The sequence below is a fragment of the Symphalangus syndactylus genome, chromosome 7 (genome assembly GCF_028878055.3).
Source record: "Symphalangus syndactylus isolate Jambi chromosome 7, NHGRI_mSymSyn1-v2.1_pri, whole genome shotgun sequence".
NCBI classification, from domain to species: domain Eukaryota; kingdom Metazoa; phylum Chordata; class Mammalia; order Primates; family Hylobatidae; genus Symphalangus; species Symphalangus syndactylus.
In genome coordinates this window covers 109,917,835-109,944,068 of record NC_072429.2, presented here as the reverse complement: position 1 = coordinate 109,944,068, position 26,234 = coordinate 109,917,835, and the positions used below count along the sequence as shown (strand labels likewise).

At 34.2% G+C, this 26,234-nt stretch overlaps 1 long non-coding RNA gene across 1 annotated transcript in view; it reads left to right on the top strand.

The window, feature by feature from the left end:
- The window catches only part of LOC134737241 (uncharacterized), a 154,205-nt gene that overhangs the window by 106,717 nt on the left and 21,254 nt on the right, over window positions 1-26,234 (top strand). The window contains exon 2 of the long non-coding RNA XR_010121933.1: window positions 11,164-11,230. This is a non-coding gene — a long non-coding RNA (uncharacterized lncRNA). The remainder of the gene's footprint in view (window positions 1-11,163; window positions 11,231-26,234) is intronic.

Genomic DNA, 26,234 nt, shown 5'->3' with positions numbered 1-26,234 from the left:
TTCTGGGTCTTTTGTGGTTCCATATAAATTTTACGGATCTATTTTATATTTCTATGTAAAAATATTAGTTGAATTTTAATAGAGATTAATTTAATTTGATAAGGATTAATTTAATATGTGGGTTTTTTTGGATGGTATGGATGTTTTACTTACATTAATTCTTCTGAGATATAAATATGGGGAGGTCTTTCCATTGCACTGTGCCTTTAATTTCTTTGTTGAAATTCTCATTTTGTTCACACATTATTGTTCTGAGGTCACTGACATCTTTTTTTTTTTTTTTTTTTGAGACAGAGTTCCGCTCTGTTGCCCAGACTGGAGTGCAGTGGCGTGATTTCTGCTCACTGCAAAGCTCCGCCTCCTGGGTTCATGCCATTCTCCTGCCTCAGCCTCCCAAGTAGCTGGGACTACAGGCACCCGCCACCATGCCCAGCTAATTTTTTTTTTTGTATTTTTAGTAGAGACGAGCTTTCACCATGTTGGCCACGATGGTCTCGATCTTCTTACCTCTTGATCCGCCCGCCTCGGCCCCCCAAAGTGCTGGGATTACAGGCTTGAGCCCCCGCGCCCGGCCAGATCACTGACAACTTTATGATGATTATTTTGCATTCCTTGTCAGGAAATTCATATATCTCTGTTTTTTTAGGGTCAACATCTGGAAGTCTATTGTGTCCATTAAAAAAAAAAAAACATTTTTCTGATTCTTCATGTTTCATGACAGTTTTTTGTGGGATTCATACATTTGAAAAAGAACTTTCCTCTCCGAGTCTTTAAGGACTGAATTTGTAAAATGAAAGACATCAATCGACCTGGCTAGAGATTCTAGAGGCCTCTCAATTTTTTTCTTTTGACGTGTTTTCTCCAGACTTGTGCACGTAATATCCCATAGGGATTTGTTAATTTTCTTTTTCAAAACTCTGTAATCTCTTATTCTCTCCAGTATTTGTCTATTGTGCCAGGGGTCTTCTGGAGCAGCTGTACACCATCCGACTCTATTTTTTGTTTTCAGTGACCCCCAGTCATGTAGAGTATCTCAGATAATCTCCCCATCACCATATGTATGAACACTGGGCTTATATTTCAGTCTTATATTTATCTACCTGAGGAGAATCTGGGGCCTGATAATTTTCCTGATCCTGTTATGCTGAGTTGGCAGGATGAGCAATGGCCGGTGAGTGCATACTGGTAAATCATCACTTTGGTTCTCAGCAGTTCCCAATATGGTCCCTTTTCTGTTAGCTCTCAGATTCAGGCAAGACAGAAACCAGTCCCTTGATCAGTCTCCCGAGAGTCAAAACATTGAACTTACAGTCTAGTTCTCTCCTTCCCTCCCCAAGAAGACTCTGAAAGCCAGGAGTTTTCTCCCAATTTGGCAATTGCCAAATAGTTGGCAATTGTTTGGCAATGTACTGAAGGGAAAGTTACAGTTAGATGATTTTACAAATTTTCCTACCAGTTTTGGTGGTTGGTTTCACACTTGCTCATAGAGCATGAGCCTCTTAATTGGTCTCTGAATTTCTCACAAATAGAATTTTCTGTATATTACTAAACTGGTGTGCCTGTGGGATGAGGAAACCCAGGGCTTCCTAATTCTCCATGTTGCCGATATCACTGACAAATTTTACTAGTAAGGAAAATGAATTTCAGAGCAACCAATGTACTTTACCAATGCCACACAGGTATAAAATATCCAAGATTTAATGGAAACACAAGGCTTTTCCCTTTTTTTTTCTCTTCATGTTTGGGGTATTGAGTTGGTTCTATCTCTACTCATATGCCTTGTCTATGACATTATAAAATGAAAAACCTGCGTTCGTAGTTCATCCTTTAGTCACATGAAAATAACAAATTTAATTGAGCAAGGAGCATATTTAGCCCACAATTTGTAATTATCTTCATTTACGGATCTATTATAATTTTAAAGTTTAGATCTTAGAAAATTAGACCAACTCCTCTTAAGGAGTTGTCTGTTCTGTCATTCCCGAAAGATATAATGAAGATTAAGAAAAACGTTTTCATCCTTTGATCAATAATTATAATTTTAAAATTATATTTATTTAAACTGTACCCTGGCTCCTACAGAATTCCAAAGATTGCTAATCTAGTGAATAAAAATCAATGATTTTTTTCAAATTTCATGCCCATATCTTCATGATTACAAGTCACTATTTTTCACTGTTTGACTTCTTAATAACGTATATTTAATTCAACTTTATTTTTGGTTCAAATATTTTGCATCTACTCTGTGACTTCTTTGCACTGTATCTCCAAGTACATGTGGTCATTAGTGCCCAGTGATGGTATTCGGAATCAAGTCAATGCATTTAGGCATGTAACCAGTAAGGAAAAGTGCTTCTTTACTTAAAAACAGAACTTTCTTCATAGTCTGATGAATGTTTGTAAATTTTATGGGTGCAATTGTGTCTATTTAGTTTGTTAGATGATTATTCAAATGAGGCATGAAGAAATAAAAAAAGTAGATGAAATTCACAAGGTCATAGACTTGTGAAATATGATGAACTTGATTAGAGGTGACAAGCTTCTTAAAGAATGTATGCATGAATCATGTATCATTTCTAATAATTTACAAAAAGGCTGCAAATTCATATGGAGCTTCATTAATTATGACAGATAAAATATAGCTACAGATGCAAAATGGAGATCTGTGAATGTGCTACAAAATACAAGGGTTGTATAAGTTGCCACTATGTTAACTAAATAATAAAGTTCTAGCATCCCTAAATCATTTTTGAGCACTAACATGACCACCCCAAGAGGAAAATTCAACACTTAAGTACTTACCACAAATTTATTTTTGTGAACAAAATTATTTAAAATGTTACATAAAATTACTTTCAGTGTATGTATATAAGGTGTTTATAAAGTATAAATGAATATTATGTTTAAACTTGGATCTTACTATGTACAGGCAAATATTGCAAAAATTTTTGAAATTCAAAAATTCAAAGCACTTCTGGTTCCAAGCATTTTGAATAAGGGACACAACACATGCACCTTTATGCACATTAAACAACAATAAACAAATTGCCCCTATTATCCAAAAATATACTGAAAAAAGATACTATTTTTATTGCTGATCATTTTCCTGTGTTCCTCCTTTACTACATTAAGTAATTTTTGAGATATTGTATTAAAACATATATATATATTTAAACTATCAAATATTTCAAGCAGCTGTTAAAATTCAATTCAAAGTGACAATCTTTTGAAATGCTTCAATTTATGTTTTGGTTTGACATGTATTTTAAAATACTGTAATAGACTTTAGGTTTTAGAGCAGTTTTTGATTCACAGTAAAATTGAGAATGTACAGAATTCCCATATATCTCTAGTTCCTTTCTCAGCACACTACACCCAACACGAAAACAGTCTTCCCCAGTAGCAAAATTCTAACCAGAATGACAATTTGTTAAGGTCAACGTCATTCCATAGCTTACATTAGGGTTGACTCTTGGTAGTGTTATAATCTTTGGGTTTTGACAAATGTAAAATGACATGTATCCAACATTGCAGTATCATGCAGAATTTTGTACTTTCCCAGAAATTTTCTGCCTATTCATTCCTTCCTCCCCTCAACCCCTGGCAACCAATGATCTTTTTACTGTATCCATAGTTTTGCCTTTTACAGAATGTCAAATAGTTGGAATCATATAGTATGTACCTTTTCAGATTGGATTACCATGTGTTTTTATATTATTAAAGATTAAATATAATACTTTATTTGTAAATATATACTCAGCATACTTTTATGTATAACTCTTTTCCCTATGACCTTGCATGCTTTATATTATTTCATTTAACTTCAAACTGACACAAGTTTCAATGTAAGCCTTGAGCTTAAAATTTTCTACCATATTGCACTCAAATTGTCAACAATGAGAAGACAGAATGAGACATTGAAATATTAGTAGTTTCAGCAATGCTTAAGGTGGACACAAATACATTAAAAAAAATAAACAATATATATCTATAGAATGTGTCCTTTAAAATGTGATTATCTGAGTAGAAACTTTAATCTCAGTCTGTTTCAGTAGGATAAACAAAATAAAATCATGTAGCCTAAATCACATTCTTGGCTCTGTTAATTTTTTTCTCTGCACTCTTTTGCCCTTTGCTTATCCTATATTGTAGATAAGGTGTACCTTTACTTTTTGAAGTCTAATCTGTGTTTTCCATCTCATCCATTATCGTCAAAATGGGTCCTAGCATTATGCCCTCATATTCACTTTAATCTATGGGTAGCGACTATTTGAAGGATTGTATTGAGAATAAGTTTGTATTGGATAATAATAGCTGCTTAACAAACTTCCGGATGAACAATGTCTCTCAAACAAGTAAAAGATTCTTTTAATTAGCCTACAGCTCTGAGGAGGCATTGTACTTCTCATCATATATTCGTAACCCATGCTAATTCAACCTAGTGGATTCACTGTTTTAATATTGGGCCCTCAAAGAAACTCAGGTCACCAAATGGGAAACTCAAGGACAGCATGCAGAAGACTTTTCTAGGCCAATGTTGGAAGTACATCATATCGTTTGTGCTCACAGCACATCATTGCTAGGCCTCAAGACAACAGCTCTCCAAGGGAGACTTAGAAAAGCAGTACTAAAGAAGGAAACAAAGATTTAGTTACTGACTTGCTACTCATTGCCAGATTAAATCTGAGCTATACTGTGAACTGTGGTGTAATGTATTAGTAAAGGACCATATGGTTTCAGTTACTGAACAATCTGGGTCATGTCTGTCTCAGTATAAAACTTAAGTGTCCCACTTTCACTCTTAAAAGTCTCCTGGTATGGATAATAAAGGGTATCATAATTGTATATATTATGTACATGTTCCCCAGGGGTAACATCTAAGTCTTCCATAAGGGATTAAATATCCAACTTTACTCTATTTTAACCTGTATATTTAAGACACATTTCTCCTCCATTATTTCTTTCTTGACCATCACAGTTCAGTAGACTTTCTGCCTTGTTCTAAACAGAACATTTATACAATCATGTCATCTCATCAAGCTATCATCAAGACTTTCTCTTTGATCGCTGGATTTTCCATATATGTATCTGGTAACTACTGTTTCTTACTTTGTAGTTACTTTATCTTTAATCCTTTTGTGATGTAGGTCATGTTGAATTGTAATCTCCAATGCTAGAAGTGGGGCCTGGGTGGAGGTTTTGAATCATGGGGGTGGATCCCTCGTGGCTTGGTGCTGTCTTCTTGATAGTGAGTTTCTCTGAGATGTTTAAATGTGTGTGGCACCTTCCACCACCCCACCCTCTCCCTCTTGCTTCTGTTCTGGCCATGTGATGTGCCTGTTCTCCATTTGCCTGGGCCATTACTGTAAGCTTCCCAAGGCATCCCCAGAAGCTGATTCTTGTATGGCCTGCAGAACCATGGGCCAATTAAACTTCTTATCTTTATAAATTAGTCTCCGTTTTTTTTGTGTTGTTTTTGTTTTTGTTTTTTGAGACAGTCTCACTCCTCTGTTGCCCAGCCCAGGCTGCAGTGCAGAGGTGCAATCTCAGCTCACTGCAACCTTTGCCTCCTGGGTTCAAGTGATTCTCATGCCTCAGCTTCCCTGGTAGCTGGGACTACAGGGGTGTGCCACCACACCTGGTGGGCTAATTTTGTATATTTAGTAGAGACAGGATTTCACCATGTTGGGTAGGTTGGTCTTGAACTCCTGGCCTCAAGCAATCTGCCCACTTTGGCCTTCCAAAGTGATGGGATTACGGGCCTGAGTCACCATGCCTGGTCTCAGGTATTTCTTTATAGCATTGCAAAAATGGCCTCATACATTTTGCAAACAGAATCTCTGACTATCCAATGAGCAAAATGCTTTAAATGAACACCAGTGATTTTCAAAGACCAAAGTATGATCTAAAAGACCGTAATAAATGGTCTGAGTTTTTATTTTGCATCACTGTATATAGTATTTAGCATTAATGAGTCTTCCTTCTAATTTAAAATCCCCTTCCTCCTGTAATAATAAACTGTTTTGATTATATGCTTACTTTTATGACTCCTTTTCTCTTTTCCTTTAAAATTCTGATTTCTATTACCAAGTACCTTTTAATAAATGCTCTTTCAAGTTCAGTCATATCTCTTCTCTAGTGGGAAATGTTTTTGGTTGGCTGGGAGTGGTGGCTCACGCCTGTAATCCCAACACTTTGGGAGGCCGAGACGGGTGGATCACGAGGTCAGAAGTTCAAGACCAGCCTGGCCAAGATAGTGAAACCCCGTCTGTATTAAAAATACAAAAATTAGCCGGGTGTAGTGGAAGCCGCCTGTAATCCCAGCTACTCAGCAGAATCTCTTGAACCTAGGGGACGGAGGTTGCAGTGGGCTGAGATCATGCCACTGCACTCCAGCCTGGGCAACAGAGTAAGACTCCATCTCAAAAAAATAAATAAATAAAAGAAAGAAAGAAAAGAAATGTTTTTGGCTGTTGCTTTTGTTTGGCAGATTAAAATTTGTTGTTGTTTTGAGGAGATATTGTAAAAGCAATATCATATATTTTTTTTTTTTTGGTTTTCTGATGCTATAGGAAGGTTTCTGCACTCTGAGAACCATTTGTGCATGGGTGTTAGCCTTTTTTTACTCAAGAACACTGACGTCAGTGGGCAAGAACAGCCATTCTTTTAGGGGATTTATAGATTTCTACTTGATTCCCCTTGGGGGCAAATAAAAACTCAGTTCTCTTCCAAATCTTGAGGGTATTTTGTCCTTTACAGATTTATTTATTTTAATAATTCCATCAGTATTTGTTTTTTCTACAGCTTTATTAAAGTATAATTGATATATAAAGAACTACACATATTATTGTGTATAATTTGATGGGTTTGGATATAGACAAATATCTTTGATACCATTACTAAAATCAAGGTAATTGTGTCTACAAAAAAATGCACTCAAAATATGTATGTTGTGGTTCCTCCTATGTTGTTCTTCTTTGACTTAGTTTATTGCACTAAATAAAAATGTATGCACCCCATGTGTCTCATCTACAAGTTGACATGACTAGAAGTAAAACCACAAAGTTAATCCCCAAGTATCTTCTTATCTTTTTTTAACTTTAGTATATGTCATTATAATTTACCAATTAGTAGTTCTGCCAGAAATTTGGAAGAAATAGGTACATCTGATTCCTCATCTATTGCTTTCAATGATACATTCTACGTGTGGTAGAAAGGGCAGAAATATTACCATCTTTCTCTCTCTACTGCATTCTGTTTTCTAATTTAAAACAAAAAACTCTTTCAGAGAATGGATTTCCTGTATCTGCAAGTTTTATAAAGGGATAGGAGTTTGCCAATAATGATTAAGATAAAATATTGTCTTAAATTTCTATTTTCCTCAGTAAACTAAACTGCATGAAGGCAAGGATGATGCATATTTTGCTCAAAATTTAAAACCTGGAGTTGAATATTACTTTTTTGTATTTCAATTGACCTTTTGAATATCCTATTTAAAATGTTTCTATTAATATAGCTTTTGGCTATTTTTTTCATACATTATGGATATTAAACTCTGCATGTTAATTGCCAACATATTCACTAGTGTATTATTTATTATTTAACTTTATTTATAAGAACTTTTGTTCTTCCAAAATTTGTTTTTAATTAGGAAGATCTTATTGACCTCAGGATTGTATATTTGTTTTCCTAATTTTTCCTTTATTATTGTTTACATTTTTTTGTATTTAAGAATTTAAGAAATTCTGCTTTACACTAATTTGTGAATACTCACTGAAGCTGCTCTACCATACATTAGCTGCCTTAAAAGAACAGAATAATTTTCTTAAATAAAGAAAGGAAACACCAGGGAGCCCAGGAACTGAGAGCAATTACTGAAAGATAAAAGTGGGAACACTAGGTATATTCTGCTGTAAGCACAGGAAGATGGGCTGGGAGTAATGCCAGTGTTTGCCAGAGTATTACTGTGAGTACCACCAACCAGTGATCCCCTGCCTAAGTCTATCTCTGCCCACCATTCACATAGAAAATTGGCATAGACATCAGAGACCTAGGTGGCTACCTCTAGAAGAGCACACTGAATATGGAGTATTGTATTATTAAGAAATAACTCTTCCCTGGAAGTACACTTTCAGTAGGAAGAAGGAGTGAATACCCTCAAAAGCTAGCAGACTAAGGTGCACCTCATAAAGGGATTTTTCTATGCTTTACAAACTCACAAGAACCCTGGCAGAAGGAAAACCCCAATGGTGAATTATGGAAACAACAGTAGAAGACAACTGATGAGAAAATGGAACTACAAAGAGATTACATAGAGGTCATTATTAAACAAATCATACTTTGGAGACAAAAATAATGATAAAAATTAAAAAGTAGCATCAACATTTTAAAGAAAAACCATAAAAATAGAGGCTAAAACCTTAAAATGAATACAATTAATATAATCAGAGAAATAAGGTGACATCTTATTCCTGAAACAAAAAGGATAATTTTTTCTTAAAAAAGCTCTGACTGGGAATTTTTCTAGTAAAGCTGCTTAAATCTTTGCACTTTGATTCAGTGGGAGGCTTTACAACTCATGCTTGAGGCATACTTGGGTGACTTTTATGCTTACTTTTTTTTTTGTCTTGCTCATTTGTTTTCCCTCTCATTTCTTCTGGACTTGAAACAAAAGCATTTAGCTCCAAACTCTGCTGGCTGCCATTCTAAAACCACAAGGGAAAGCAAGCTTAAAATCACACAAAACAAGAGTAAAACACAGCAAAACAAAGCAGAAACAAATGATCAAAAATCAAACAAATAAACAATATGACAAAAAAAGAAATGAACATTTGGAGGCATCATTGAGCCAGTTTCTCTTTTTCAGAGCTGAAAATATCTTAACTGATAACAGAAACAATACTTGTTATGATAAATCCTAGATAGAATGAATACAAGTGAAAAGTAAGCTGCTGACCCAGAAGGTAGAACATAGGCTAGCAGACTAAGGTGCACCCATACTACATAATAATAATATGTAGTAAAAATTATATCTGCATAGTAAGAAAAAAGGTATTAAAATATACTATATACTATGGCACTAGCATATAAAGATTTAGTAAAAGTTTACATATTTAATATTGAAAATGTCAAGATGTAAAATCTGTATAAAATCTTTTGTTGTTTTAGTGAGAATTAGAGAAGGGAGGATATCTTAGTGGGTATGCTGTCATGCTATGCAGAATAACCTTCGTCTTACATTAAAGCATATTTTGTAAGCAAACATGATGTTTTGGAAGTATGATCTGATGGGTTTGAATATATACAAATATCTTTTTTACCATTACTAAAAACCACCGTAACAATCCAAAGTCATAAAAATAATTTATTGCACCTGCCTGGACAACATGGTGAGACCCCATCTCTACTAAAAAACAAAACTAGCCAGGTGTGGTGGCAGGCACCTGTTATCCCACCTACTGGGGAGGCTGATGCAGGAGAATCACTTGAGTCCAGGAGACGGAGGTTGCAGCGAGCTGAGATCGCGCCACTGCACTCCAGCCTGGGTAACAGAGTGAGATTCCAACTCAAAAAAAAAAAAAAAAAATTATTGCAATTTTTTTCATTTCCTTCAAAGGTTTCTGTCACTTCATTTTAGGCCAAATGTTGAACTGTTCTTTTCCATTTTATTTTCTGAGAAAAAAATAGAGTTCTTTGAGTTGTGAATTTAATTATTATAGATTTGAGTAAATATTCATATCTTCTTGGTATAGAATTACATAGCATTTAATTCTTAATAGCATGTACTTGAACATTGTGTTTTCCATTTTACTTTAAGGTAAATCAAATGGAAGTGTTTGATTTTTTTTCAGAATAAGATACTTAAAATTTCTATTGTTTACTAATTTATTTGTTTCTGTTTTGAGTTTGAGTTTTCCATCTGATATTTTGTAGGTTTCTTTCACTGTTATTTTTTTTGTTGTTGATGATCAGTTTTCCTAATTTTTACCTTGCTCTTTCTGTTTATCTTTGTGTGTGTGTGTGTGTGTGTGTGTGTGTGTGTAGGTAGATATAGATATGCTTAATAGTTTAGTTATTAAATCTGATTAGTGTTGAGTTTTATAATTTCCTACTTGTATACTGTTTTTCTTCATCATATATATCAATAAAAAGCATTCCAACCCAAGATTAATAAATGTTTTGGTAGATTTATTCAAAAGAATTTAAAGCTATATTTTCTTCAATAGACTTCTGGTTATTTGCAAATACATATTCTCTATAAATGTCTATGTTTCACTTATTCATTAAGCACAAAGCTTGCTAAATGTTTGTGCCTGTGTTTAAACTGAGCCGAATAAAAATGTGTTTTCTTGGGCATTTACTAGTAGATGGTGCAATCTTTATTTTACAGTATAATTTATATTAGTTTAGATTTCATCTGCAACTGTTGAATGTATAGAAATATACTACAGGTGTTATGCATATGCACACACGCATGCACACACGTACAATCATATATACCAGCGTACTGACATAGACTAGCAAATTTGCTAATGGTCTGATTGAATAAATAATTGATTGAATAAATTAATAAAGAAAAAATTGAATGTGTAATTAAAATCAACTTATGTATTATACTTATTGAAATCTGAATTATAGCAATGACTTGATCAATAACATTTTGTTTAACATTACACAATTCAAACTCTCTCTCTTTCCTAAAAGTAATTAATGTATGGAAATCTCCAAGTGATGCTTTTCTTATAAAATTTATTACTATTAGCCTATTAAACATTTTGCCAAACATTACTTCCGTAAATCTATTTATTTTGGAGAACAAGAGCAAAATCTATTTTTGCCTGACTCAATCATACGGCTGATGTTTAATTAAAAACAAAAAACTGATTATAAACTAATGATTCAGATCATCCCTCTAGCGGATCAGAGAGGAAAAGCTGACATAATATGACAGACGCTTTCTTTCAACCAGTAGTTACAGGAAGCACATTCTAAATATAAAAAGCCAATTTGTTTTCAGAAAATGTATTATTGTATATAGTAAAAAGAAAATTAAACAAGCTTTGAAATAAGTAGATATCAGGTTACAAATAGCAAATCTCTAATATTTGACTTGGAAAGAATAAAATAATAGTATGTTTCTTCAACTGTATTTTTCTCTGACAGTGAATTACAACAGAAGAAATTCAGACATCCATGCCATGGGTGCTAATACATTTTTAGAAGCTGAAAAGTAAGTAGCAGCCCCAGCTAGCAGAGCTTTTTACTGATTTCAATCCATGGAACGTACCTTAGTTAAGTATAGATACTTATGACATAGTGATATAATTTAAAAGAAAAAAATGTCATTTATAACTCACAAAATTTTTCTATAATATTAGTTACACTGAATTTATATGTAAGCCATACATGTGAAAAATGAAGAAATCCAAGAAAATAAAAAAAATCATCAAATGATTTTGATTTAGGATAAATTGTTTCAATAATAATTATACAGTAAAAATTATATCTGCATAGTAATAAAAAAGATATTAACATCTATTCTTCATTTTGACATGCAAACAAAAATAGGTAATCAAATGAAAAAGGAGCTGATGGAGACCAATGAAGATAAAACAAATTCTATGATACGTAGTAATACATTTTGTAAGATCTATGTTGTTGATTATAAACTAGATACAAATTTACATACCTTGTACAAGAATAGTGTGTCAGACACTGTTAGGGCTGATCCAATCCATTTTTAGGTTCTTTCTTACAGGATTCCAGCAAGAGATGACCAAGTAGCTAGATTCTGGCTGATATGATTTCTGATATACTCATCCTGGGATATTTTTAAAATTTTTCTTATATAGTCAAACACCTTTCTCCTCTTCTCCCTGATGAAATGCAGGCATTGCAACAAAGATATAGGATCTATATTGAGACCACATGATAATAAAACTAAGAAAAGAAAAATACAGTCATGAAAACAGTCCTGGTGGAGTTGATATAGTTGCTCCACTGAACTGACAGTCCTAACAATGCTTGTCATCATATTCCAGAGCCTTGAATGTTAGCTGCATTCCATTATCTTTAGACTAAGCCCTACAAGAAACGAATACAAAGTACATTTTTGCTTGTGCCTCAGTTCCACTAGTTATAAGTAGATAGCATAATTGCAGAATTGTTTATAGGTTAATTGATAGTTTACGGGCAAATTACAATCTAAGGAGATACTGTAAGAAGATAGTGCAAGGAGATCTTGTTTAATTTATTTTAGGCTGTAAGAAGATAGTGCAAGGAGATCTTGTTTAATTTATTTTAGGCTGAGAAGATAGAATTAAAAATCTTGCCATACTCTAGTCCTCGTATTGGCTTCAGCTAATCTGTAATTTATTCAGGTTGCCTTAAAATGATTTTATTCTGCTCGCCATGTAGCTTAAGGTTCTTGGACCACTGTATTTTCAATCCTTTTTATATATCTTTTGTCCGATTTGTGTCATGCATCTTATCTTTATATTTTTATGAACACAAAATTGTTTCTTATTCTCTTCCGTAGACAATCTTTTTTTTTTGAGACAGAGTCTCGCTCTGTCGCCCAGGCTGGAGTGCAGTGGCGCGATCTCGGCTCACTGCAAGCTCTGCCTCCTTGGTTCACACCATTCTCCTGCCTCAGCCTCCTGAGTAGCTGGGACTACAGGCACCCGCACCACGCCCGGCTAATTTTTTGTATTTTTAGTAGAGATGGAGTTTCAACATGTTAGCTAGGATTGTCTTGATCTCCTGACCTCGTGATCTGCCTGCCTCAGCCTCCCAAAGTGCTGGGATTACAGGCGTGAGCCACCACGCCTGGCTGACAATCATCTTTTAAAGTTGGTAAAAATATAGCTTTAAGAAATAAAAAGAACATATTTTATATTGCCTTTATTTAATTCATTGCTAGCATGCTCTGTTTCTTTGTGTTGATCCAGGTGTTGTGCCAATGAATGACTTTATTCATTTTTAAACGTGAAAGTCTATATTTCCTTTTAACTTTTGAAGATATTTTAACTGGATATAGAATTCAGGGTTGACAGGTTTCGTTTTGTTTTTCTTTTCAGCACTTTACAGATGTCAATATATTGTCTTCTAGATAACATGGTTTCTGATATCTGGTGTCATTCTCACTTTTTTTTTTAATATACTATCTTACATTCCTCTGGCTACCTTCAAGACTTATATACGTTTTTTGATATTGTTTATTTAAATGTGATATTCCTCTATGCTTTATACTCCTTGATGCTCTCTGAAGGTTTTGATTCTTCAGCTTGTTGTCTGTCACTAATTTTGAAAAATGTTTTGGTATCATTCTTCAAATATTTCTTTCGTTCTATTCTTTTTTACAATTACATGGGCATCATGTTGCTAGGTCTCAGGAACACAGCCTTTACTAGTGCTTCTGCACCTCCCCTGACATTCTCCCATAGCTCTTGGATGCCCTATGTTGCCCCATATCCCTATTATCTCTGGAACTATTTCAGTTTGGGTAACTTCTATTAACTTAGACTCACTTATTCTTTGTTCACATGTGTTGAGTATACTATGAGCCCTGCATCAAAGATAGCTTTTGATCTCACAAAAGGAATCTGGAAATAAACCATGGGGCAGATATTTTGACCTTCACATCAGTGGATATTTTTCTAGTATTTTGTTTTTCAGGAAAGCAGAGCCTTGATGATATATCTAGTGACTCAACTTATAAACAGGAAACCGAAGGTACTGTAACCTTAGATAGACATGGTCATTTGCAAGAGTCCTATTGCTTGTGAAATCACATCACTAATTCAATTATATCTCTTATTAGACCTAGTGTTATGGACTTGTGTCCTCACAAAATTTATATGTTGAATTCTTAACCCCAAGTATCTCAGAATGTGACTGAACTTTGTGATAGGGCTTTGGGAAAGTAATTTAGGTGAAATGAGGTCATAGAGTAGGCCCTAATGCAATGTGACTACTGTCCTTATAAGGACAGAGGGTTAGGACAAAGACTCACAAACAATAATGACCATGAGAAGACGCTGGAGGAAGACAATTATTAAAAGCCAAGGAGAGAAGCTTCCGCAGAAACAGCCCTGCCTACACTTAGATCTTGCACTCCTAGCTTCTATAACTATAAGAAAATAAATTTCTGTTGTTAAAGCCACCTAGTCTGTGGTATTTTATTTTAACAGTTCCAACAAATGATATACCTAGGGACTACATTTCTTGGCTGAATTCTGGATTTCTTCAGGTTGATATTTTGACGATGATGTATCTTCAGAACCTGTAGTACATTGTCTTTAGCTTGCAGCCTGATGTTATTATTGATTCTTTGGTCCCCCAGGAGTTACAGCTAGGGTCTGGGTTGGCCAGAGTCTCTGTGGATAAGTTATTTTTGGATAACTATAATACTCCCATAATTATGTAAGTTTGCTATACAAAATGCATTGTTTTCTATTCAGGACTTGAAGGGAAAAAATGAGGACATATGATATCATTTTTCTGCAAAGTAGTTTCCCTCAATTCTCCCGAAACCAACCTAACAAGGCTTGCTCCAGCTGCTCGCTAGAATTCTGACCGATTATGACTGAAGGCATTGTAAACAGAAAGGAGCTTTTTGTTGTTACTGTTGTTACACTTGCTGTCTTCTTGCAGAATACCATTACTCTCTTTTGACTTTTCTTCCTGCGATTTCTATCAGGACCCTTTAATAATGAGTCACTAGGCACACACAGCCACCACAGGAAGGTTAATCCTTTTGAGCAGAACAGCAAATATGTCAGGACAGTAGTAGGCAGGACAGGCTGAGCTGGGGCTAGAGTGTTGTGTGGAAATGATTTTTCAAGTTCTCTTGTGCTGGCAGGTTGACATAAGAGCCTGGGCGCTCTGTTAGCTGCTGCCAGGCGGGTTGGCTGCTAACTCATTGTTCTTTCACAGTTGAGGGGATACTGGGCCTGTGTGGTAGAGCAGTTCAGGTATACTTGGCATTGACAGTTAAGGACTAATCACCCATGGGGATAGTGATAGTAATGGCAACATCAGAGGCTACAGTAGTAAAGGAATTTTGCTTGTATAGGAAAAGAGGAAAGGTAGAGTGGCAGAGGCCATTGAACCCCCACATCAGAAGACAAAAAGAAGCAGCAGCTTCCATTCCAGAAGAGAAGACACAAGCAGGATTTAATAACCCTTACCTTCCTTTCACAACCAGATTGTAATTTCCATTTATCCACCAAGACTTCTTTCTGGGAAGTGTGAGGGTTTACTTCGTGAATGGCACTTGCTGTTTCCCTGAAAGCCTGAATAATGAATTTCTTTAATGTTTACCTGTATATTACGAATTGCCTGTATTTGTCCCAAAACATGTGTGGGTTTCCTGGCATAGCTTTTTGAGCTATTTCTTGTTCTTAGTTCTTTCCCCAGTGTCTCTAATGCAAGATAATTCTGTTGATCAAAAAGGTAGCTTCTCTGGGTCACCCAACGAACATTCCTGGTCTCACTGCTAGGATAGTCTCAACTAGGTCCTCAGTCTCTGAGCAACATTATGTCATATACTAATGATCGTCTGCACTAAATCATGAGAAATATTATGTTCATTTTTATCTTTCCTCCACTTAAACAAGGTGCCTAAACCCTATATTGAGGGCTACAGAGAGGACTACATTGAGACTTGGCAAAGCCCTATAGAAGTTTTGTTTTCTTGTGGTAAACTCTAAGTATATAGTTTATTAATGATGCATCAGGCAGATAAATATTTGATGAGCAAAGCTTCCTTCGGTTCCCCAGATCCTCACAGGGAGTGGGCTTGAGCTGATGATCATATAGGCTATTCTTCAATTGTCCCCCAACCTCTTTCTTCCCAGCACCATCTCTGACCTGCCTCGTAGCCCAGAATACTAGTTCTGTGGACAGAATCACACAGGTTTCTGTGTGTGTGTGTGTGAGTGTGTGTGTGTGTTTCCCTGTATGTCTTTAAAGTGGTATCTATCCAAAGCATTCACAGGTGTTCAGAAAATAGGAGAAAAGAGAAATACAGATATTTTCTCACTGAACATCCTTCTAATGCATGGATTGCATCCATACATTTATTTCCATGATTATTTAATAATTTTCCATTGCCTGTAAGAAAAAAATCCATAACTTATAACATGAAATTTAAAGACATCGAGCAATCAGCTACATCATGGCTCTCTGACTACTTCCCTGACCTCTGCTATACCTTAAGGTATAAAGATTTTTTATACTTTAGTGCCATTTTAATATAGCGTGCTTTTGTTTAAGCTACCCTCTTTCTCACCTTGATTATCACCCTGCACTTACCTAATTATTATATAGCTCAGCTAATTATCTCCAACTTAAACACCATAAGTCTCAGATCAGGCGTCATAATTTCAGGGAATTCTTTAACATGCTACTTTTTAAACTTTTAAATGTGTCTCTATTGTGCTATCAATAAATTTTGCACAGATGTACTTAAACAGTAGAATAAATACATAAATCGTGGTATATTTATACCACGAAGCATAGTACAACAATAAGAATGGATAATTCTTGTAATCATATTGTTAAAGTAAAGATTCCAGGTACAAGAGAGTACCTGTTGTATGACTCCACTTTTATAAATCTCATAAACAGGCTACAGTGTTAGAAGTCAGGAAAGTGGATACCCTGGTAGGGAGTAGCAGAGAAACACAGATGGGAATTCTGTGGGACTGAGAAATTGTAAACGTTGCTAAGTGGAGCGAGGAATATGTAAACAAGTGGAGAGATAGACCATACTCATTGTTGCTAAAATGCAGTATTGTTATCAATTCTCTATAAATCGACCTATAGGTTCAACAAGATACTAATAAGTTTTTCTATGCCAGCTATTAAAAAGGCACTAACATGGATTCTATAATTTAGCTTTAATCGAAAAGGACTTGGAATAGTCAGAACAAATAGAAAAACAAGAATAAAATTGAATATCTCTAAGTTCCTGGTTACAAGACTTAGTATAAACCACAATAATCAAAATAATGTAGTAAAGTATTGGCATATGGATATAAAAAAGATAATCAATAATAGATAACCAAGAAATATACCTACAAATAATTCAGTTAATTAATTTTGCTTAAGTTGAATGAAGCAATGATTAATATGTACTTAAAAAAATTAGGGCTGAAAAAACTGTAGACACACTAGAAAAAAGAATACTAATCACTACCTCACATTATGCACAAATATTAAAATGGCATGTATCTATATTTATATATTTTCTTTTAATAAAGAGAAAATATTTATAACCATGAGGTAGAATAATATTGTAAATAGCAGAGAAAACACAGTGAAAATTTAAAAATACCAAAAAATTGGACATCATTAAAATCAATAATTTTTGTCATTAAAAGACACTCAAGAAATCGATAATTCACAGACACAGAGAAAATATTTTCAATGTATATATCTGATAAAATTGCAAATTAGAGCATATTTTATTTGCATGAAATCAATAACAAAAAGAAATTAACGAAAATAGTGACAGTGAGGAAAGATATAGGACCCAGAATTCACCAAAAAATAAATATGATTGTTCAATAAGGCCTTGAAAAAGTGCTCAGCCATATCAATTTTAGGGAAAATGGCTGAAATTTAAAAGATCATGCTTAAAAGACTATAATGGCTGAAATTAAAAAAAAATAGCAGCATAAATATGTAGAAGAATGTGGAGCTCCTGAGACTTTCATATATTCATGGTGCAGGTACCAAAAAGAACAACCAGCTAGGAAAGTGTGTCTTTGTTTTCTGCTGCTTATAGAATATATCTGAAACTGAGTAATTTTTTTAAATGAATTTATTTCGTATAGTCACGGCGGCTGAGAAGTCCAAGGTCAAAGAGCCACACCTGCTGAGGGACTTTTTTCTAGTAGGACTCTGCAGAGTCCCAAAGCAGGGCAGAGCATCACATGACGAGGAGGATGAGTGTGCTAGCTCAGGCATCTACATCTCTTCTTATAAAGAAATCCACATCCCACTCTCATGTCAGCTTATTAATCCATTAAGCCATTAACCCACAAATCCATGAATGGATTAATCCATCCATGCAGACAGGACGCTTGTGACCTAATCACCTCTTAAAGACCCTAACCCTTCAATACTGCCACATTGAAAATTAAACTTCAGCTTGAGTTTTGAAGAGGACAAATACTCAAAGCATAGCCTCATGTTTCTCTTGGATAATCTGGAATTTCTAGACTCTGGTCATACAGAGGAAAAAAGTGATTCTGAGCTTCTGTAACTTATAATCAACTCATTTCCCTGCATTTGGAGTACAGGGGATAAAAGTTGAACATCACAATGAAAAATGGTATACATAAGAAGTTCAAATGTAAAATAGAAGCCTATAGAGAAGAAGTGGCGAGCTCACTTGCTTGTGTTGATCAGTATATTATGCAGCACATTTAGACATAAAGAAGGAATCCAGAGAGTAAAAATAGTTTTAACCAACACATCCTCTGCATTCCCCTTATGTTGAGCAAAGAAAGCTGATGTGGTGGTCTCTTACTGTTCTTTAAATAAAATAGCAAGTTGTTACTTTGGCTATTTATCATGCCATTTATTAAAGCACTTTATATTTTGTGACAAATTTGGCTGGATGTGTAGAGATGAGCTTTTCTTACTTAGATGTTCACTTTTGGGACAACTTTAAAACACATTTTTATTACTTTTTGTTTCCTCAAGTTCATGCTCTGTGGGAAGCAATCTATTATAAGGCAGATTTGTTCAATAGGTCCTGCAGGGCTTGACAAATACATGTCTCTAGGGATGTTATTTTGGTGGTATAAAATAGAAAGAAAACTTCAAAATAAATGTAAGAAATAGATATAAAATATACACAAAACAACCAATATGTTTTCATTTTAGATATTTAGAAATATGAAGATTAACCTCAAAGAAAACTCAACCATTGCTTTTCCAAAATTTATAATTAGCTTGATAAAATATAATTCATAAAAGGCATATAATATTTTTGTATTTTAGCTGTATCTCTAATAACCAAATCAATGAAAACCATTTTCCAAAATTATTGATATAATTTTTATTATTTTTAATACAAATTGTCACACTATATACAGAGAAGAATACAATTTTAGCATTCCTATACCACATTCTTCAGATATATAATCCTAAATAAATCTCAATATCTTTTCAGCCATTATTCAACAAATAAACTTTGTGGGTTACCAGAAAATAGTCTTAGGTATGAAGTCGAATAAACAACAAAATTATCAGCATACTATTAGCAGCAGTCCGAACTTCAAACCTTATATCTTTAAATGTATGGCTTCTTTCCAGTTTAATGAACAACATTAAAAATATTATTATCATTATTATTTGATCCAAAGAGTAGCAGTATAATTTCCTATTTATACAGAAAGCCTGAAGTCAAGTATGCCTAGATTCAAATCCTAACCTCGGCACTTATCAACAATGATACCTTAGGCAAGTTATTTGGTCTTTTTGTACCACAATTATTTAATTTTGCCGCCTACAGAATTCATCTAATACTATCCACATTACACATTTTGTGAGAATTCAATTTGTTTATCCATGTAATGAGCTTTGAACAGTGTATGACACACACCAGGCAGTTTATAAGTGATTATTATTAATAAAATTTTCATTCTTTTTGAGAAAACAAAATTTTATCATAACAAAGCTATTTCGGTTCAAGTTTTTTCCTACCATTAATACAGCCCATCAAACACAGTTAGTTGTCTCTTTCATTAACTTCTGTCTAGCTAACTACCTCTGTTACATTTCTAAAACCTACTTTCTGCTTCACTGAGAATATTGATTCCAATTTTAAGCAGATGTCTTTCAGTTTTACATGATGGAAGTCATTTACCTATATCCTGAATAGCATTTCCACCTCCTCTTTCTGGACTTTGTTCCTCAGTCATTTACCTAGTTTCTTTATATTGTTTTTCTCATTCTCTCTATATCCTTAACTAATGCACATATTCAAGTACCATCACAACTTTATCTCTTGATACTTTACTAAGGATCATCACTCCCCACTTTACCCCTAAAGAGCATATCCTAAATGCACTCTCTACTGCCTCACTTCCAGTTTTTGTATGTATCTCTGTTATGTCTCTGGAACAATTCTCATTAATAGCAGCTGCAACTTTAATGGTGCTATATAAAATCAGCAAGTATAGCTTTTGTTTTTAAATGTACATCACTGCCAAATTTCAAAATGTTACTCATTTATTCTTGCAGCTCTACTCCCTGAATTCCATGACTCAACATGCTCCTTGTTCTCACACCTTTGTGCGTAATAATTTTGCAACATCTCCTTTGTTGGCTATTAGACTTTGTCCTGTCACTTAAATGCTGGTCTTTTTAAGGGTTCTGCACAAACACTTTTCTCTCACTCTTTAAGCTACTGACAGCTTCCTTCCTTTCTTGGAATTTTTTCTACCAATTCCATATATTAACATTTTTCTAGTCAATATAACACTTCCATACAGTAAATGCACATATCTAATGTACAGAGTTTAATAATCTTTGACAATGTCATCCTAATCAAAGTATAAAATATTTTATTTATCTCAGAATGTTACACTATGTTCCTCTAAAATGTACTATGTATTAAAATATTCAATTTAACTTAAAAATCTTAAATTGTTCAATAATTTTAAAATGCATATATAGATCATATGTCATTCTATTTTTAGTGTTTTTGTTAAACTTCATACCATTTTCCATAGTGGCTGCACCATACTTTATCCTCATCAACAATGTATATCGATTCCAATTTCCTTACATCCTCATCAACAATTGTTATTTCTGTGTCTCTCTCTCTCTATATATATATATATATACACATATATATGTATGAGTGTGTATATATGTATATATATGTATCTAGGTATATATATTATATATAAAATATATGTTATATATAGGTTTAATATATATTATATATTTCTTATAATACGTAACAATATCTCCTTGTGTGTGTACCATATATTACTGCCTGGTATGTATTCCAAAAAAATTGAAATCAAGATTTTGAAGAGATGCCTGCACTTCCATGTTAATTGCAGCATTATTCACAGTAGTCAAGATACGAAAACAATCCAAATGTTTATCAACAGATGAATGGATTAAAAAATATTGTATATACTGCCGGGAATAGTGGTTCACGCCTGTAATCCTAGCACTTCGGGAGTTTGAAGTGGGATGATTACTTGAGTCCAGGAGTTTGAAACCAGCCTGGGCAACACAGTGAGACTCCATCTCTACAAAAAATAAAACTATATATATATTAGCTGGGTATGGTGGTGCATGCCTGTAGTCCCAACTACTTGGGAGTCTGAGGCAGAAGGATTGCTTGAGCCTGGAAAGTTGAGACTGCAGTAAATTATGATCGTGTCACTCTATTCCAGTCTCACAGCAAGACGGTGTTGAAATAATAATAATAATAATAATGAATATAGCATATACATACAATGGAATATTATTCAGCCTTTAAAAGAAAAGGAAATATTGTAGTCCCAGCTAGTCGGGAGGCTGAGGCAGGAGAATGGCATGAACCTGGGAGGCTGAGCTCCTAGTGAGCTGAGATTGTGCCACTGCATTCCGGCCTGGACTACAGAGCAAGACTTCATCTCAAAAATAAATAAATAAATAAATACATACATACATACATACATACATAAACAGAAAATTAAAAAAGGGAAATATTGCCTTTTGTTACAACATGAATGAACTGGCAGGACATTATGCTAAGTGAAATAGACCAGTTACCAAAAAACAAAGACCACATAATTCTGTTTATATAAGATGTCTAAAATAGTCAAATTCCCAGAGCAGGGAATAGAATGATGGTGGCCAGGAGCCAAGGACAAGGAAAATGGGAAATTGTTACTGGATATTAAGTTTCATTATGCGAGAAATATAAGTTCTACAAATCTGCTGTACAGCATAGTACCTATACGAAATGCACTATTTTGCACTTTAAAATGTTAAGGGGATAGGTCTATTTTAAGGGTTCATGCCACAAAACACACACGTACACAACGAAATTTTTAGAGGTGGTATATATGTTTAGTTCTTTGATATCTTTACTATAGTAATGTTATCATGGTGTATGCATATATCCAAACTTATCAAAATATATACATAAAATATGCAATATTGTGTATATTAATTATATCTCAATTTATTTGGCTTAGATAACAAAAATAAAACTTTATGAAATTAGATATATTCATAGAGAAATATTTATATAATTAAATGCTTATATTGGAAAAGAAGAATAATCTCAAATCAAAATCCTAATATTTCTTATACAAAAAACAAAGAATAAAGTAAACCCAAAACAAGCAAGGAAGAAAATAATAAAAATAAGAGAAGAAATCAATGAAATTAAAAGCATAAAATAATAAATAAAGAATCCATTAAACCAAATATTGCTGCTTTGAACACAAAAATAAAATTGATAAAACTTTAGCAATGGTAATAAGAGATAGACGGGAGAGACAGAGAGAGAGAGAATGAGAAAAATTATCAATATTAAGAATGAAAAACAGAACACCACTCTAGATTCTCTAGATATCAAGAAGATTATAAAGGAATATTATATATGACTTCATACCAATAAGTTTACTGAGGTAAAATAAATGAATTCCTTGAAAGACACAAACTACCAAAGTTACTCAAGAAAAAATACAAAAGGATTAGCTTTGTAAATAGTAAGAAAAGTGAAAAATTTAATTAAAACATCTTCACATAAATATATGTGCAGACAGATGCACATCCACAAGCAGACCCTCAAATCTTCATGCCCAAATGGCTTCACTGGTAAAATCTTACAAATGTTTAAAGAATAAATAAAAATTTCTACACAAAACATTTCAGATAATAAAAGAAAAGGAATTATTAACATTAACCAACTCACTTCCCATAGTATTACTCTTTTTCTTTCAATTCTTCAGAGTTTAAAATTTCTATATATCTTCAAGTTCACTAGTTTTTTTTTGATAATTCTAATGTAATGCTGAAACTTTTTATCTGATTTTTATTTTAGTTAATAAATTTTAATTTCTAGAATTTTCTTTTTTAAATTTCTGTTGAGCTTCTTCACCAATAGTATAGTATCCCTCAATTATTTGAAAGTATTTTCTTTTAATACTTGAGAATATTTATGCTATCTGATTTGAATTCATCATCTGTTTAATCCAACATTTAACCCACTGTGTGTCAATTCTGTTGACAGATTCTTCTGACTTTGCATCTCACTTTCCTGTGTCATTGTGTGTTTAGCAATATTTAGTTGAAAACTGAGTATTTTATACAATACGTTGTAGCAACCTTATATTCTGCCACATTTTTCTGTTAATTTTTAATTCTAGTAGATTAATAACTTGCATGTCTTTAATCTGAAATTGTTTCTGCCTGTGGTATGTAGCAGCTGATTATCTCTACTCTAGTATGACGACCTCTAATTGTGGAATTTTTTAGCTTGGTCCTTGTATGTTTCCCTTGGGCTTCAAATAATCGGTGCTCAGTTAAAGATCTAAGCAGAGATGGAGACTAAGCCTTCTTTTGGTTTCCATTCTTCTGAGGTTGTTCCTTTACTTTCAGAGTATCTCATTCATTCCCTTATAATCTGTACTCTGACACTTCAAAGCTACTCAGCACCACATTTTTGCTACCTGAGCTATGACTGGTTGAGAATGTAGTCAGTTAAATGAAGCAACAAACTGACAGACAAGCTCCCTGAAGCTCTCACTTTCATGAGTGAACTCTCTTTTGGTATCTACTAGCTTTTTTTATTTTTTAACTGAGAAGACAGAGATCTCCTTTTTGCATGCATAATTTAGCTTTGAGTCTCATATTTTGGGGAGACTGTGCACTGATTGGGTTCTCACAGTTTCTGTGGTTCTTGTACAGACCCTTTCATGCTTCTTTCCAAGTCTTGAATTCTGATTTTACTGCCTTTAGCAAGTAGTGCTATGAATTTTCCTGCCACCGGTTTATCTCAGTTTTGGAAATTGAGTTGTGCCCTCAAACTAATAAACAAAAACTGTCAATAAATATCCCATCCAGTTGTATTTGTTTTTCATAATTAAATTATTCTACAACTTCTGTTGCATATTGGATACTTTCCAATGTCTTTTACTTTTCACTAGTTTTTATATTTGTTTTTGCACACTGATCACGTTGCTTTTTATCTCCTTTGGTATTACCAAAAGTCTTGTGTCTTTTTTTTTTTCTTACAGACCATGTTTTCATACCTTCATTAAGGTATATTTCTGTCTAAGTCCATTTGTGCTACTCTAACAACATACCTCAGACTGGGTAATTTATAAAAAACTGAAAATGATTTCTCACAATTCTGAAGGATGAGAAGTCCAAGATCAAGGCACTGACAGGTTCAATCGTCTGGTGAGGATTCCATTTCTGCTCTCAACATGGCACCATGAATTCTGATTTCTCCTCAGGGGATATAAACACTGTGTCCTCAAGTGGCGAAAGGCAGAAGCCAAGCTAGCAAATGTTGCTGGAAGCCCCCTCCCCCGCCGCCATTTTATTTTTTTCTTTTTTGAGACGGAGTCTCGCTCTGTCACCCAGGCTGGAGTGCAGTGGCGCAATCTCGGCTCACTGCAAGCTCCGCCTCCCGGGTTCACACCATTCTCCTGCCTCAGCCTCTCTGGTAGCTGGGACTACAGGCGCCCGCCACCACGCCCGGCTAATTTTTTGTATTTTTAGTAGAGATGGGGTTTCAGCGTGGTCTCGATCTCCTGACCTCGTGATCCGCCCGCCTCGGCCTCCCAAAGTGCTGGGATTACAAGCGTGAGCCACCGCGCCCGGCCAAAGCCCCTTTTATAAAGGCCCTAATCCTATTCACAAGAGGAGGAGTCCTCATGATCTAATCACATCTTAAATGTGCCACTTCTTAGTACCATCACATTGGCTTTAAGTTTCAGTGCCTGGATTTTGGAGGAAAAATATTACTATAAAACTTATAGCAACTGATATAAAAATTCACATACAGTATTTTAGGAATACATCTTAAAGAGTTGTAACATATGCATGTATCCGTAAAACTGTCACTGCAATCAAGCTAATAAACATTAAAAAACCTCAAAGTTGTGTCCCTCCTATATTTATTTCCCCCATTCCTTGCCCTCCTATTCCAGACAATTACTGTTCAGATTTCCATGACTAGAGATTAGTTTACATTTTCCAGAGTTTTACGGAAATTTAATAATGCAGTATGGACTTTTTTATTTAATGCTTTTACTTCACTTATTTTGTGATATAGCCACATGGCTACTTGTATCAAGAGTTTACACGTTTTTATTGTAGAATGGTTTTCCATTTTATGAACATAACAACATTTATCTATTCATTTACCTATTGATTGGCATTTAATTTATTTCAGTTTTGGGGTTATTATGAACAAATTATATGCAAATTTTCGTTAATGACATGGACTTTCATTTATCTTAGGTAAATAAGTGCAGAATGGCTGAATCATATGGTTTTGTGTATGTTTAATATTTTAAGAATCTCCAAATTGTTTTTGAAAGTGGTCGTTTATTTTAAATTGCAAACTTTAGTGCATAAGAGTTCCAGTTGCTCTACATCTTTGCCAATACTCCTTTAAATTGTCTTGATTAATTGGTGGTAATGGTATCACAGGAGTACCTATACATCAAATTTTATCAAAATGCACAGTTTAACTGAAATTTACATGTTATAACAATCATTAAAAATGTGAGGATTACTTATTTCTATGTATTATAAAACAATTTTTTCTGTGAACTACCTCTTTAAATTTTTAAATATAAGTATGCATTTATTTAATTTCTGCAATGTGTATATACTTTTCCCCCACACAGTAATTATAGGCTATACCAGATGAAAGAAAAACGTTTTCCTTATGTGGTGTGCACTGCATTTGCTTGTTTGTTTGTTTATTTGTTTTGGACTACAATAAAATTGTCTATGTAATGAGAATAAGAGTCAGAAAATAATTTCAGAACTTCACAAGCCTCCGATTCCTAACTCAAATCTCCTGCTGGGTTATGCCACGTTGTTGATTAACAAATCTTTTACGGGTTTGGTGTGAGATTTTGATATGTGGAGGGCGTGATGAGCATCTAAATACAATCTGCTGCCCCTGGATAGTTTACCTCCAGCCTTAGGCAGCATTTTGTACAGCTACTCAGTGAGTC